The following is a 13,734-nucleotide window of genomic DNA, read 5'->3' on the forward strand; positions in this document are numbered from 1 at the left end:
CGCTTTTTCGGGTGAAATTGCCAGCCCTAGTTCCTAAGGTGTCACCTCGCTTATATGAGGTGGCGCTTAAAAACATAAGGGGCCCACTTTGTTTGGATGATCCAAAACATTCATTTGATAGGCCCTCACATAGATAGGGTGTACCCAAAAAATCAACTTCATAGGATCATCCTAACCCTTCCGTTTGTGGAGGTTGAAATGGATGGGTATAAACCTCCATAAATCTGCCCATTTTTAACCTCCATAAATGGAAGGGTTAGGATGATCCTATGGACCTGATTTTTTGTAGGCACGATATCCATCTAAGGGCCTTTCAAATGAGTGGTTTCGATCACCCAAAAAATGTGGGCCCCTTATGTTTTGTGAGCGCCACCTCTTATAAGCTATATGAGGTGACACCTTAGGAACTCTATTCTCTATATATATATATACTAAGTTCGTAACTTTTCAAAATGTCATTTGCCTTTTCAAGAAATTTTTTTCCTGGAAAACCTTTTCCCTATATCCCATGTTTTGTTTTGAAAGTGTGGGGCCAACATTTTATACCTAAGCATAGCATGGGTGGGGGCCAACATTTTACACCTAATCCAGTGAGCCCATCATATCTACCCAAACCCATGCATGTGGTGGGTCCCACTATTTTACACCTCTTGCTATGATGGGTAGGGCTCACCATTTTACACCTCAAACCTATGCATTAGTGTGTCCACCATGTTTTTTATGGGGTGGGCCAATCTTTTACACATCATGTGTTTGATTGTCTCCTCAAATAATGACACTCCACACCAGGAAATAGGGGCAGCTTGGGCGGGCTCAACCCGAACCCGTCGGGTTCAACCGTGGAAAAAATCGGGTTGGGTTGAGTTTGGGTATTGGGTTCGGTTTCGGGTTGAGTTTTCTCAACCCGGGTTGAGTTCGGGTAGAGGGCTTGGGCAACCCGACCCGAGTTCAACCCGACATTTTAAATATTTTTTATATTTTTTAAGCTTAAAATATCGGGTTGGGTTGGGTTGGGTTGGGTCGGGTTTGGGTTAGCAAATAGGGTTCCTCGGGTCGGGTCGGGTTGGAACTCGGGTTGGGTCGGGTTTGGATTGAGTAAATGGCTGGTCGGGTCGGGTCGGGTTCGGGTTGGCCTCAACCCGACCCAACCCGACCCGAGTTGCACCCCTACCAGGAAACTACTTCAATTGAAAACCAAACACTACTTACCACTACTCTATGAGGTAACTATGAAGAGATTACCTTGCCTGTCTTCCTGTTGACTCCTTAAATTCTAATTTACCAGTACTCTACGAGCTAACCATGTGCAGTCAAACTCACAACCAACTGAATACAATTCCCTGTGGATGGATTTTTGGAAATTGTGAGTCTCAAAGAATATATTTAGAAAGTATATAATCAAAAGACGAGTGTCATTATCAAAGCAGTGTAGGTAACACCTACGCCATAAACCATTTCACGCACACATAACACGAAGTTGTGAGCCTTGGAGTCAGATTTTTGACCCCCAACAAAAGTTCAAAAGGCAAATAATCAATGTAATAAGACTTTCAACACCTTGTCTCTTGATTCTTCAATTTCAAATGTGGAAGATATTGTCATACCAATAAAGCTGAACGTACCTGCCTAAGAATTGTCCTTTTTAGGTTTTGGTTATGCGGCCAGTTACCGGGAACCGCAAGGTTGCAAGGTTCCCGGGAAACGACGTTCCCTTTGTAAAGTAGGCCTTTTTGAAAACTTATTAGAGTTGACATGAAACGGATCACGGAAGAAGACGCATCCGATGAATGTGCCAGAATGGTATTTCCTACCGATCCATGCCATTCTTCGCAGTATACCTGACAAATCGGAAGATCAAAGATGCAGTCGTCGATTTTCCCGAGAGGCCACAATTACCGCGAGCAAACATATTAATGACAGTTGAGATGTGAAATGATTGCATCTCGGTGCCTAAGGACACGGTCTAATAGATCATTTAAGTTTATGTTTAATCTCAGTAAGTAATAATTATCTTGGGAAGCACAAAAAGGGAGCACCAGTAAACTTTTACTTAATAAGTGAGAAAAGATTCTCCCTTCCGTATTAGATACTGGCCTCGATATTAAGAATTGGATTAAGAATTTCACTCGTCTCTTTATTTACACTTTTCGAATTGGATTACATTCAATTTTTCAATGAAGGATTTCCACAATATGAAGTTTCAAATGGTCCAAGTGCAACTGACCTCGATATTATCATCACTGTTAAAATGAGAATACTTTATAAGGTTCCATGAAATACTTCTAGTTTTCAAATTTCTTCCATTGTTTTTGGGCTGCAGATAGGTTCAATAATGACTTATGCTTTGATGCTATAATCTTGCCTGGACATGCAAGAGAGAGATAGCGGGAGTGAGTTAACCTGAATTAATGGGAGAATAAGAAAATAGCATGCACGAACATGATTCATACAAAACTTATGTGCTCGTATGCATAATAGTTATGGGATGAAAATAAAAATGCTAAGGGTCAGAGAGATCGAGATCCTCTTTAATGCAACCAAAATTGGTCCTTATTTGCAAAGAGATTATTTCAACCCAGGGACGGAGCCAGAAATTTGATCCAAGACAGAAGGGTTCTTATATAATAATAATCAATTAATTACGATAAAGTCAAAAAAATCAAAACATAACATAATCTCATATTCATTTTTAATTTAAAAAATCATTCACCTTTATTTTTTATTCCTACAAAATTGTTACATTTTTCATATTTTGGAAACTATGTATAATCCTGATGGGGTCCAAAATATGCAACCAATCGGCTGTTGACACGTGGCCCTCACAGGGACCACTGCAAAGCCCACACCTGTCCCCTGCTAGGTATGCTGCCTGGAACAATCAGGGACTTCCACCTGCCCTTACTAGGCATGAAACCTGGTCCAGTCAGATGTTACCACCTGTCCTGGACAGGTGGCTCAGAATCACTATAAATAGCCTTCACTTGTGCTAAGGTGAGGGTTCTAAGATCTGAAATCCAAAATCCTAAGCTCCTCAGTTCGGAATTGTTCTGCACTCCTGCTCATACTGACTTGAGTGTCGAAGCGCCCGTCCGGAGCACCACTCCGGGCTGGTCTTCTGACCCTTTGTCTTCTTGTCAGGCCCTAACAGCGCAGGACTCCATCAGCCCTTCAGGCCCAGATCAGCCCTTCAGGTCCAGATCAGCCCTTCAGGTCCAGATCAGCCCTTCAGGCCCAGATCAGCCCTTCAGGTCCAGATCAGCCCTTCAGGCCCAGATCAGCCCTTCAGGCCCAGATCAGTCCTTCAGGTCCAGATCAGCCCTTCAGGTCCAGATCAGTCCTTCAGGTCCAGATCAGCCCTTCAGGCACAGATCAGCCCTTCAGGCCCAGATCAGCCCTTCAGGTCCAGATCAGCCCTTCAGGCCCAGATCAGTCCTTCAGGTCCAGATCAACCCTTCAGGTCCAGATCAACCCTTCAGGCCCAGATCAGCCCTTCAGGCCCAGATCAGCCCTTCAGGTCTAGATCAGCCTTTCCGGCCCAGATCAGTCATTCAGGTCCAGATCAGCCCTTCAGGCACAGATCAGCCCTTCAGGCCCAGATCAGCCCTTCAGGCCCAGATCAGCCCTTCAGGTCCAGATCAGCCTTTCCGGTCCAGATCAGTCCTTCAGGTCCAGATCAGTCCTTCAGGTCCAGATCAGCCCTTCAGGCCCAGATCAGCCCTTCAGGCCCAGATCAGCCTTTCCGGCCCTACCATAACCTGTTACCAATTTTAGACCTAACAGATTTGGCGCCATCCGTGGGACCCCGCAACAAAAAGCTGTTCGAAATCTCACTCAGACAAAAATGGTAGGACGGATTGGCGCGGAGAACACACGTCCCCGGACCGGAATCAGACTCGTCATTTCACAAGACGAGACAACAGCCTCCGGGACAGGCATGTGCGTCCTGAGTCTAAGTGTTTGCAGTGCTTGCAGACTTAGACCTCAGCAGCGGTGCAGAGGTTCACTCCGTAGAACCTGTTTGCAGCGCAGACTCAGCAGCGGTGCAGAGGTTCACTCCGTAGAACCTGTTTGCAGCGCAGACTCAGCAGCGGTGCAGAGGTTCACTCCGTAGAACCTGTTTGCAGCACAGACTCAGCAGCGGTGCAGATGTTCACTCCGTAGAACCTGTTTGCAGCGCAGACTCAGCAGCGGTGCAGAGGTTCACTCCGTAGAACCTGTTTGGAGCGCAGACTCAGCAGCGGTGCAGAGGTTCACTCCGTAGAACCTGTTTGAAGCGCAGATTCAGCGGTGGTGCACTCCGGCTCATCCTAGTGGCTTGGAGATCAGTTCCAGTCGAGGAAGCCAGTAGTGTGGCCCACTCCGGCTCATCCTAGTGGCTTGGAGATCAGTTCTAGCCGAGGATGCCAGCGGTGGAAACCACCTTCAAAGACTCTAAGTGTTTGCATACTTAGCTCTCAGCTCGGTGCTTGCAGACTTAGAAGCCCCGCAGTAGTGCACTCCGGCTCATCCTGTTTGGTGTGGATATCAGTTCCAGCCGAGGACGCCAGCAGTGAAGACCACCTTGAAGACTCTAAGTGTTTGCATACTTAGCTCTCAGCTCGGTGCTTGCAGACTTAGAAGCCCAGCAGTGGTGCACTCCGGCTCATCCTAGTGGCTTGGAGATCAGTTCCAGTCGAGGACGCCAGTAGTGTGGCCCACTCCGGCTCATCCTAGTGGCTTGGAAATCAGTTCCAGCCGAGGATGCCAGCAGTGGAAACCACCTTCAAAGGCTCTAAGTGTTTGCATACTTAGCTCTCAGCTCGGAGCTTGCAGACTTAGAAGCCCCGCAGTGGTACACTCCGGCTCATCCTGTTGGCTTGGAGATCAGTTCCAGCCGAGGACGCCAGTAGTGGAGACCACCTTGAAGACTCTAAGTGTTTGCATACTTAGCTCACAGCTAGGTAGTTGCAGACTTAGAAGCCCAGCAGTGGCCCACTCCGGCTCATCCTGGTGGCTTGGAGATCAGTTCCAGCCGAGGACGCCAGCAGTGGAGACCACCTTCAAAGATTGCAGACTTAGAGAGCAGAAGTGGTTCACTCCGGCACGTCAGCTCGGCACGTCAGCTAAAGGATAAAAGACCAGTTCCGGCCAAGGACACCCAGTGAAAAACCACCTTATAAAGCTCAAGTTCTGAAGACTTGGATCCGACCAGAAAATGAGGTCATCTCAGGCCGAGGCCGACCAGAAAATGAGGTCATCTCAGGCTGACCAGAAAATCCTGGTCATCTCAGGCCGACCAGAAAATGAGGTCATCTCAGGCCGACCAGAAAATCCTGGTCATCTCATGCCGACCAGAAAATGAGGTCATCTCAGGCCGACCAGAAAATGAGGTCATCGCAGGCCGACCAGAAAATCTGGTCATCTGAAGACAACAAAAGACCTGCCCGGCCGAGCCGCCCAGAAGGGCTCGGCCGGACAGGATATGACGCGTTCGCTAGAAGACAAAGACCTGCCCGGCCGAGCCGCCCAGAAGGCTTAGCCGGACAGGATATGACGCGTTCGCTAGAAGACAAAAGACCTGCCCGGCTGAGCCGCCCAGAAGGCTTAGCCGGACAGGATATGACGCGTTCGCTAGAAGACAAAAGACCTGCCCGGCCGAGCCGCCCAGAAGGCTTAGCCGGACAGGATATGACGCGTTCGCTAGAAGACAAAAGACCTGCCCGGCCGAGCCCGGCTCGGCCGGACAGGATATGACGCGTTCGCTAGAAGACAAAGACCTGCCCGGCCGAGCCGCCCAGAAGGCTTAGCCGGATAGGATATGACGCGTTCGCTAGAAGACAAAAGACCTGCCCGGCTGAGCCGCCCAGATGGCTTAGCCGGACAGGATATGACGCGGTCGCTAGAAGACAAAAGACCTGCCCGGCCGAGCCGCCCGAAGGCTTAGCCGGACAGGATATGGCGAGACCTGCCCGGCCGAGCCGCCCAGAAGGCTTAGCCGGACAGGATATGGCGCAATCGCTAGAAGACAAAGCGCTAGACGACAAAAGACCTGCCCGGCCGAGCCGCCAAGAAGGGCTCGGCCGGACAGGATATGACGCGTTCGCTAGAAGACAAAGACATGCCCGGCCGAGCCGCCCAGAAGGCTTAGCCGGACAGGATATGACGCGTTCGCTAGAAGACAAAAGACCTGCCCGGCTGAGCCGCCCAGAAGGCTTAGCCGGACAAGATATGGCGCAATCGCTAGACGACAAAGACCTGCCCGGCCGAGCCGCCCAGAAGGGCTCAGCCGGACAGGATATGACGCTTTCGCTAGAAGACAAAGATCTGCCCGGCCGAGCCGCCCAGAAGGCTTAGCCGGACAGGATATGACGCGTTCGTTAGAAGACAAAAGACCAGCCCGGCCGAGCCGCCCAGAAGGGCTCGGCCGGACAGGATATGACGCGTTCGCTAGAAGACAAAGACCTGCCCGGCCGAGCCGCCCAGAAGGCTTAGCCGGACAGGATATGACGCGTTCGCTAGAAGACAAAAGACCTGCCCGGCCGAGCCGCCCAGAAGGGCTCGGCCGGACAGGATATGACGCATTCGCTAGAAGACAAAGACCTGCCCGGCCGAGCCGCCCAGAAGGCTTAGCCGGACAGGATATGACGCGTTTGCTAGAAGACAAAAGACCTGCCCGGCCGAGCCGCCAAGAAGGGCTCGGCCGGACAGGATATGACGCGTTCGCTAGAAGACAAAGACCTGCCCGGCCGAGCCGCCCAGAAGGCTTAGCCGGACAGGATATGACGCGTTCGCTAGAAGACAAAAGACCTGCCCGGCTGAGCCGCCCAGAAGGGCTCGGCCGGACAGGATATGACGCGTTCGCTAGAAGACAAAGACCTGCCCGGCCGAGCCGCCCAGAAGGCTTAGCCGGACAGGATATGACGCGTTCGCTAGAAGACAAAAGACCTGCCCGGCCGAGCCGCCCAGAAGGGCTCGGCCGGACAGGATATGACGCGTTCGCTAGAAGACAAAGACCTGCCCGGCCGAGCCGCCCAGAAGGCTTAGCCGGACAGGATATGACGCGTTCGCTAGAAGACAAAAGACCTGCCCGGCCGAGCCGCCCAGAAGGGCTCGGCCGGACAGGATATGACGCGTTCGCTAGAAGACAAAGACCTGCCCGGCCGAGCCGCCCAGAAGGCTTAGCCGGACAGGATATGACGCGTTCGCTAGAAGACAAAAGACCTGCCCGGCTGAGCTGCCCAGAAGGCTTAGCCGGACAGGATATGACGCGTTCGCTAAAAGACAAAGACCTGCCCGGCCGAGCCGCGCAGAAGGCTTAGCCGGACAGGATATGACGCGTTCGCTAAAAGACAAAGACCTGCCCGGCCGAGCCGCCCAGAAGGGCTCGGCCGGACAGGATATGACGCGTTCGCTAGAAGACAAAGACCTGCCCTGCCGAGCCGCCTAGAAGGCTAAGCCGGACAGGATATGACGCGTTCGCTAGAAGACAAAGACCTGCCCGGCCGAGCCGCCCAGAAGGGATCGGCCGGACAGGATATGACGCGTTCGCTAGAAGACAAAGACCTGCCCGGCCGAGCCGCCCAGAAGGACTCGGCCGGCCAGACCTCCAGTGCAGATTCTGTTCGGCCGAGCCGACCAGAAGGCTTCGACGGACAGACCTCCAGTGCAGATTCTGCCCGACCGAGCCGACCAGAAGTCTTCGACGGACAGACCTCCAGTGCAGATTCTGCCCGGCCGAGCCGCCCAGAAGGCTTCGACGGACAGACCTCCAGTGTAAATTCTGCCCGGCCGAGCCGCCCAGAAGGCTTAGACGGACAGACCTCCAGTGCAATTTCTGCCCTTTCAGGCCGCCTAGAAGGGCTTGGCCGACCAGACTTCTGTTCCAAAATTTGGTCGTACTGGATAGCTCAGAGGCTCCTATCCGGCCGTGCTCCTTCAGGGCAAACTTCAAGGCCAGACCAGGGCGCCCGGAGGCCCCTGTCCGGCCGTAGTTTCTTCAGGCCCAGTCTGAGGCCGGCCTGAGCTGCCCAGAGACCTTAAGGCCGGCCAGATGCTGTTTTTAACCCTCTCTTTGCTTCTCCCAGCCACTCTCATGGCTCGAAGAACCAGGGGGCAACTGATGGGGTCCAAAATATGCAACCAATCGGCTGTTGACACGTGGCCCTCACAGGGACCATTGCAAAGCCCACACCTGTCCCCTGCTAGGTATGCTGCCTGGACCAATCAGGGACTTCCACCTGCCCTTACTAGGCATGAAACCTGGTCTAGTCAGGTGTTACCACCTGTCCTGGACAGGTGGCTCAGAATCACTATAAGTAGCCTTCACTTGTGCTAAGGTGAGGGTTCTAAGATCTGAAATCCAAAATCCTAAGCTCCTCAGTTCGGAATTGCTCTGCACTCCTGCTCATACTGACTTGAGTGTCGAAGCGCCCGTCCGGAGCACCACTCCGGGCTGGTCTTCTGACCCTTTGTCTTCTTGTCAGGCCCTAACAGCGCAGGACTCCATCAGCCCTTCAGGCACAGATCAGCCCTTCAGGTCCAGATCAGCCCTTCAGGTCCAGATCAGCCCTTCAGGCCCAGATCAGCCCTTCAGGTCCAGATCAGCCCTTCAGGTCCAGATCAGCCCTTCAGGCCCAGATCAGCCCTTCAGGTCCAGATCAGCCCTTCAGGCACAGATCAGCCCTTCAGGCCCAGATCAGCCCTTCAGGCCCAGATCAGCCCTTCAGGCCCAGATCAGCCCTTCAGGTCCAGATCAGCCCTTCAGGCCCAGATCAGCCCTTCAGGTCCAGATCAGCCCTTCAGGTCCAGATCAGCCCTTCAGGCCTAGATCAGCCCTTCAGGTCCAGATCAGCCCTTCAGGTCCAGATCAGCCCTTCAGGCCCAGATCAGCCCTTCAGGTCCAGATCAACCCTTCGTCCAGATCAGCCCTTCAGGCCCAGATCAGCCCTTCAGGTCCAGATCAGCCCTTCAGGCACAGATCAGCCCTTCTGGCACAGATCAGCCCTTCTGGTCCAGATTAGCCTTTCCGGTCCAGATCAGTCCTTCAGGTCCAGATCAGCCCTTCAGGCCCAGATCAGCCCTTCAGGCCCAGATCAGCCTTTCCGGCCCTACCATAACCTGTTACCAATTTTAGACCTAACAGATCCCATTATTATTAGGAGTCTAACTTTGGTGTAATGGTCATGAATTCTGCCTCAGAAATGAAGCTGGCGGAAGGTGACATAAAAAATAGTGAGACACAAGCGGACCATTACAGTGCCATTAGTTTGTAGATAATATTTTGTCATTTTCTCACTCTATGAGAAAACTAAAGCTCAACTAAGTGCGTCACCCAGAAATCAGCCTTTCAATTTTTTGTGAATCACTAAAAAATATGTTTTTTTAATATCATCTGTCAAGATTCAACCCCTCTGTGTAAATATTGTCTGATTCTGGGTCTTCTACCCGCCTCAATATTTTTGTTATCCGGCAACACTACCATGCCTGACCCACCTCACGCGTCTACACAATTGAGGGGGAGAGTCCACCTATAACCCTGATACCATTATGTCACGACCCGGACCTATTGTGTAAATATTGTCCCGTTATGGGTTCCCTACCCACCCCAATTTTGTTCTTCAGCGGCACTAGCTACCTCGCCCGACTCAACCTACAGGCCCCGCCCCTTGGAGATGCTAAAAACGCGTATCTACATAATTGAAGGGAGAATCCACATATATAGCCCATCAACCTTTCCTCCCTTTCTGATGTGGGATCTCGCATCAGTCGTTAAAAAAAAGTGTGAGGCTGATGTCTGGGTGACGCACTTAGTGGTAATGGAGGTGAAACAATCTCGATTTGCAAATAACTTCAAAACCATTTGTACACAAGATTATATGCAAAGAAGTATCCAAAGAGGCCCTAGATTTATGAGCTATAGGACGTATTACATTTACAAGGTTGTAAATAACTTATGGCAATGCAAAGCAATTTTTTACATTCGATATAGATAATGCATGATTAAAATTGAGCATCCATTAAGATTCCTTCATACTTAAAAGCCTCCTCCTATTGTTCAATTGTCTCAACAACATGTCACAAAGCCAGGCCGACCACATGCAATGAACCGTCTTCTAGAAGAATTCTAGACATAGATGCATCCAAAGCTCCACGTGGCAATCCAAGAAAGCAATTTGGTCGTGATCACCACCTACCAATAGAGACATTTCAAGGAGTGGGCGTGGGGCCATGGTTCATAATAACCGTAACTGCCCATTTAGGTCAGCTGTCTATTTAATTTGCCGACTTTTATGCTTTGGAACTATACGTTCATTCAAACTCATACTACATCCGTCTCTCTCTCTCTCTCTCCCATAAAAGCTTTTCAGAGACAATGCAAAGATTTAGAAAATGTCTCTAAAAATGTCTTACGACTCTTACCTGATTTACTCTTACTATTTTCAAACCTAGTTGTTATATGATGGGTATGGATGCCCATATTCAAAAGGAAATTAATGGATGGGCAAAATAACAAGTGGGCTTTCTTTTTCTATGGTTCAAATCATTTGTTTGCTAGGCCTCATGCATACCAAATTCTTCTCCCTTAAGCTATCTTAGAAGGCGTTTGGATCTAGGAAAAAGAAAATGATGGAAAATAATATTTTTCATGAAAACTAAAATTATATTGTTACAGTTAGTTTTCATTGAAAACTAAATCATGGAAGAAAGAGAAGATGAGAGAGCACCGCTTAAGATGGTTTGTGAATATCCAACGTAGACTTTTAGATGCACCAGTGAGAAGAAGTGACTCGTGCGAAGTTGATGGAGTAAAAAAAGATAGGGGCAGACCGAAAAAAACTTGGGTAGAAACAGTGAGGAAATACATGAGGGCTAGGAAACAGAGAACATGACCTTGGATAGGATAGAATGGAAGAAAAAAATCCATGTAGACAAACCCAACTAGTGTCAGGATTAGACTCAGCCAATTTGAGCCGGATAGATCATTTCATCTTCTTCATGAAAACTGTCTAAAGGATTCATTAGCAGACCCCAACTAGTTTGGGACAAAGGCTTAGTTGAGTTGAGTTTACAGTTAATTTTCTTTGAAAACAAAAAAATAATATTTTTTTTTTTGAAAAAACATCCATAGAAAATGAGTCTATACAAAAAAAAAATCCATTCTTTCCCTAAATTCAAACAGCCCCTTATGGTTTTGACTTTAGGGGTTTTCTTGCCCATTCAAAGGCTACAAATTAGAGGCTTATATCACGCGAGGAAGTGAACTTTGTCTCATGGCCATGTATAGTACAGCCTAGTAGACAAATGGTTTGGATCATTAAGCAATATGGAGCCCCACCTATATTACTTGTATTTTGAAATAAGGTGAGGGGGCACCATAATAGGCCACTACCTTGGGATGGCCAGTGTTTTTTTGCCATATGTCCGGTTGGGCGCCCAAGTCTACATCCTAGCTCCTCCTATCATTTTCCTTATATCTTTCTCATTCACATGTACGTAACAGATCTTTAAAGAATGTATAGGATATATACAGACAAGGTGCCACGCCAAAATTATGAGGGACAATAATGGTTCCCAAAAGAGGGGAAATGATATTTCAAGCCCCTTACGCATCATTTCCGCTTTCTTCTCTTTCCATTTTCTTGACAATGACTTAATTTTAATAAAAAGACAGAGGGAGGTGAAAATGCTAGAAAGAGCAGATGGGACTACCATTTCCCCAAACTAAACATAAAGCAAATTGGGTTGATTTTAGAGGTATATTGGACATTAGAAAGTAGAAGCATGAACTATCATGGCAACATACCCGTTTTATTGTGTGCGCATACATTTTTTATTGGGGCATTAGATTTTGAGAACTACACCATGAGACGCCTAGTCCCAGTCCACCCAGAATTCCGCATTAGTTGACTTTATTGTAGAGATGAGAAAGACCCTAAAATCACCCTTGTATTATGGTCCCATCTCCTTACAGTCCAATCCATGGCTTGCAAATGGGTAATTTGTTAGCGTCATGTGCCCTTTTAGGCCAAAAAATTGATTATTTTCTAGTTATTTACTTAGTATATTATTATTTGATTTTAGTATTATTCACAAACATGATTATTTTTTAGTATTTTACGATAAGATCAAATTTGATGAAGACATAAAGTTCCTTAGGAAACAATGTAGAGACACTATGCCCATAATTAAGGAATTCATGACAGAATGTGATGTTTCAGTTTTCTTGTAGACCTAAAGAATGTTCTCAACTATGAATTCAGATACTATACATCGAGAAATTATATGATGCCCGACTGTCAAAATAAAGGGCAGAGAGGGACAAAATCTCTCCCCTTTGATTTGTAATCCAAGGGGAAGCACTGTTTTTAACTTTTCCTTGGTTCAAAAACCAAGGCAGCAATTTTTCTCTCCTTCCGCCCTCTACATTTTGACGGTCGGGCATCATATAATTTCTCCTATACATCTCATTTAATCATAGTTGACACATTACATTATTATATGATAGAATGAAAAGTGAAGCTACACACTCGTGTAGCTAACTTAGCTACACCGACGGCTTATCTAACTTAGCCCACATTGTTTGGGTGATCCAAATCATTCATTTGATAGGCCCTTACATTGATAGGGTGTGCCCAAAAAATCAGCTCCATAGGATCATCCCAACCCTTCAAACTGTGGAGGCAAAAATGGACAGATTTGTGAAGGTTTTTACACGTCCATTTTTGCCTTCACAAATCGTAGGGTTGGGATGATCCTATGGAGCTGATTTTTTGGGCATAACCTATCTATGTGAAGGCCCCTCAAATGAATGGTTTGCATCACCCAAACAATGTGGGGCCCACTGTATTTTAAGCACGAGTGTGTAGCTACACTTTTCTCATATATATATATATATATATATAGAGGAAAAGGATTGTGAGCTTGAAGCTTATATGAGCTTGAGGGCCCAAACACATGTGGGCCCATATTGTTAGGATGATCCAAAGCATTCATTTGAAAGGCTCTTACAAAGATAGGGTGTGTACAAAAAATCAGCTCCATAGGATCGTCCTAACCCATCCAAAAGTAGAGAGTAAAATGGACAGACACCGTTTGCCACAAATCTGCCCATTTTTTCCCTCCGCTTTTGGAGGGGTTTGGATGATCTAATGGAGCTGATTTTTGGTACACACCCTATCTATGATGGGGCCTTGCAAATGAATGGTTTGGATCACCACAAAAAATATGGGACCCATGTGTTTGGGCCCTCAAGCTCATATAAGCTATATGAGCTTCAAGCTCACAATCCTTTTCCTCATATATATATATATATATATATATATAGAGGAATATGTTCGTGCGCTCAAGCTCTAATAAGGAATGGTGCGCTTGAGTGCACCATTCACATGGGTCCCACAATTTCTGTGAGGATCCAAACCATTCATTTGCAAGGGCCTATCATAGATAGGGTGTGTACCAAAAATCAGCTCCATTGAATCATCCTAACCCCTCGAAAAGTGGAGGGCAAAAATGGGGCAGATTTGTGGTCTGTTCATTTTGACCTCCACAAATGGATGGGTTAGGATGATCCTATGGAGCTGATTTTTTTGTACACACCCTATCTATGTAAGGCCCTTTCTAGTGAATGCTTTGGATCATCCTAACAATGTGGGCCTCAATGGTTTTTGAGCTCAAGCTCACGAATATGTTCCAACGCTCAAGCTCACAATCCTTTTCCTCATATATATATATATATATATATATATATATATATAT

The sequence above is a fragment of the Tasmannia lanceolata genome, unplaced genomic scaffold (assembly GCF_043159265.1).
Source record: "Tasmannia lanceolata isolate RefF3 unplaced genomic scaffold, GAP_Taslan_0.1 ptg000008l, whole genome shotgun sequence".
Classification (NCBI taxonomy): Eukaryota; Viridiplantae; Streptophyta; class Magnoliopsida; order Canellales; family Winteraceae; genus Tasmannia; species Tasmannia lanceolata.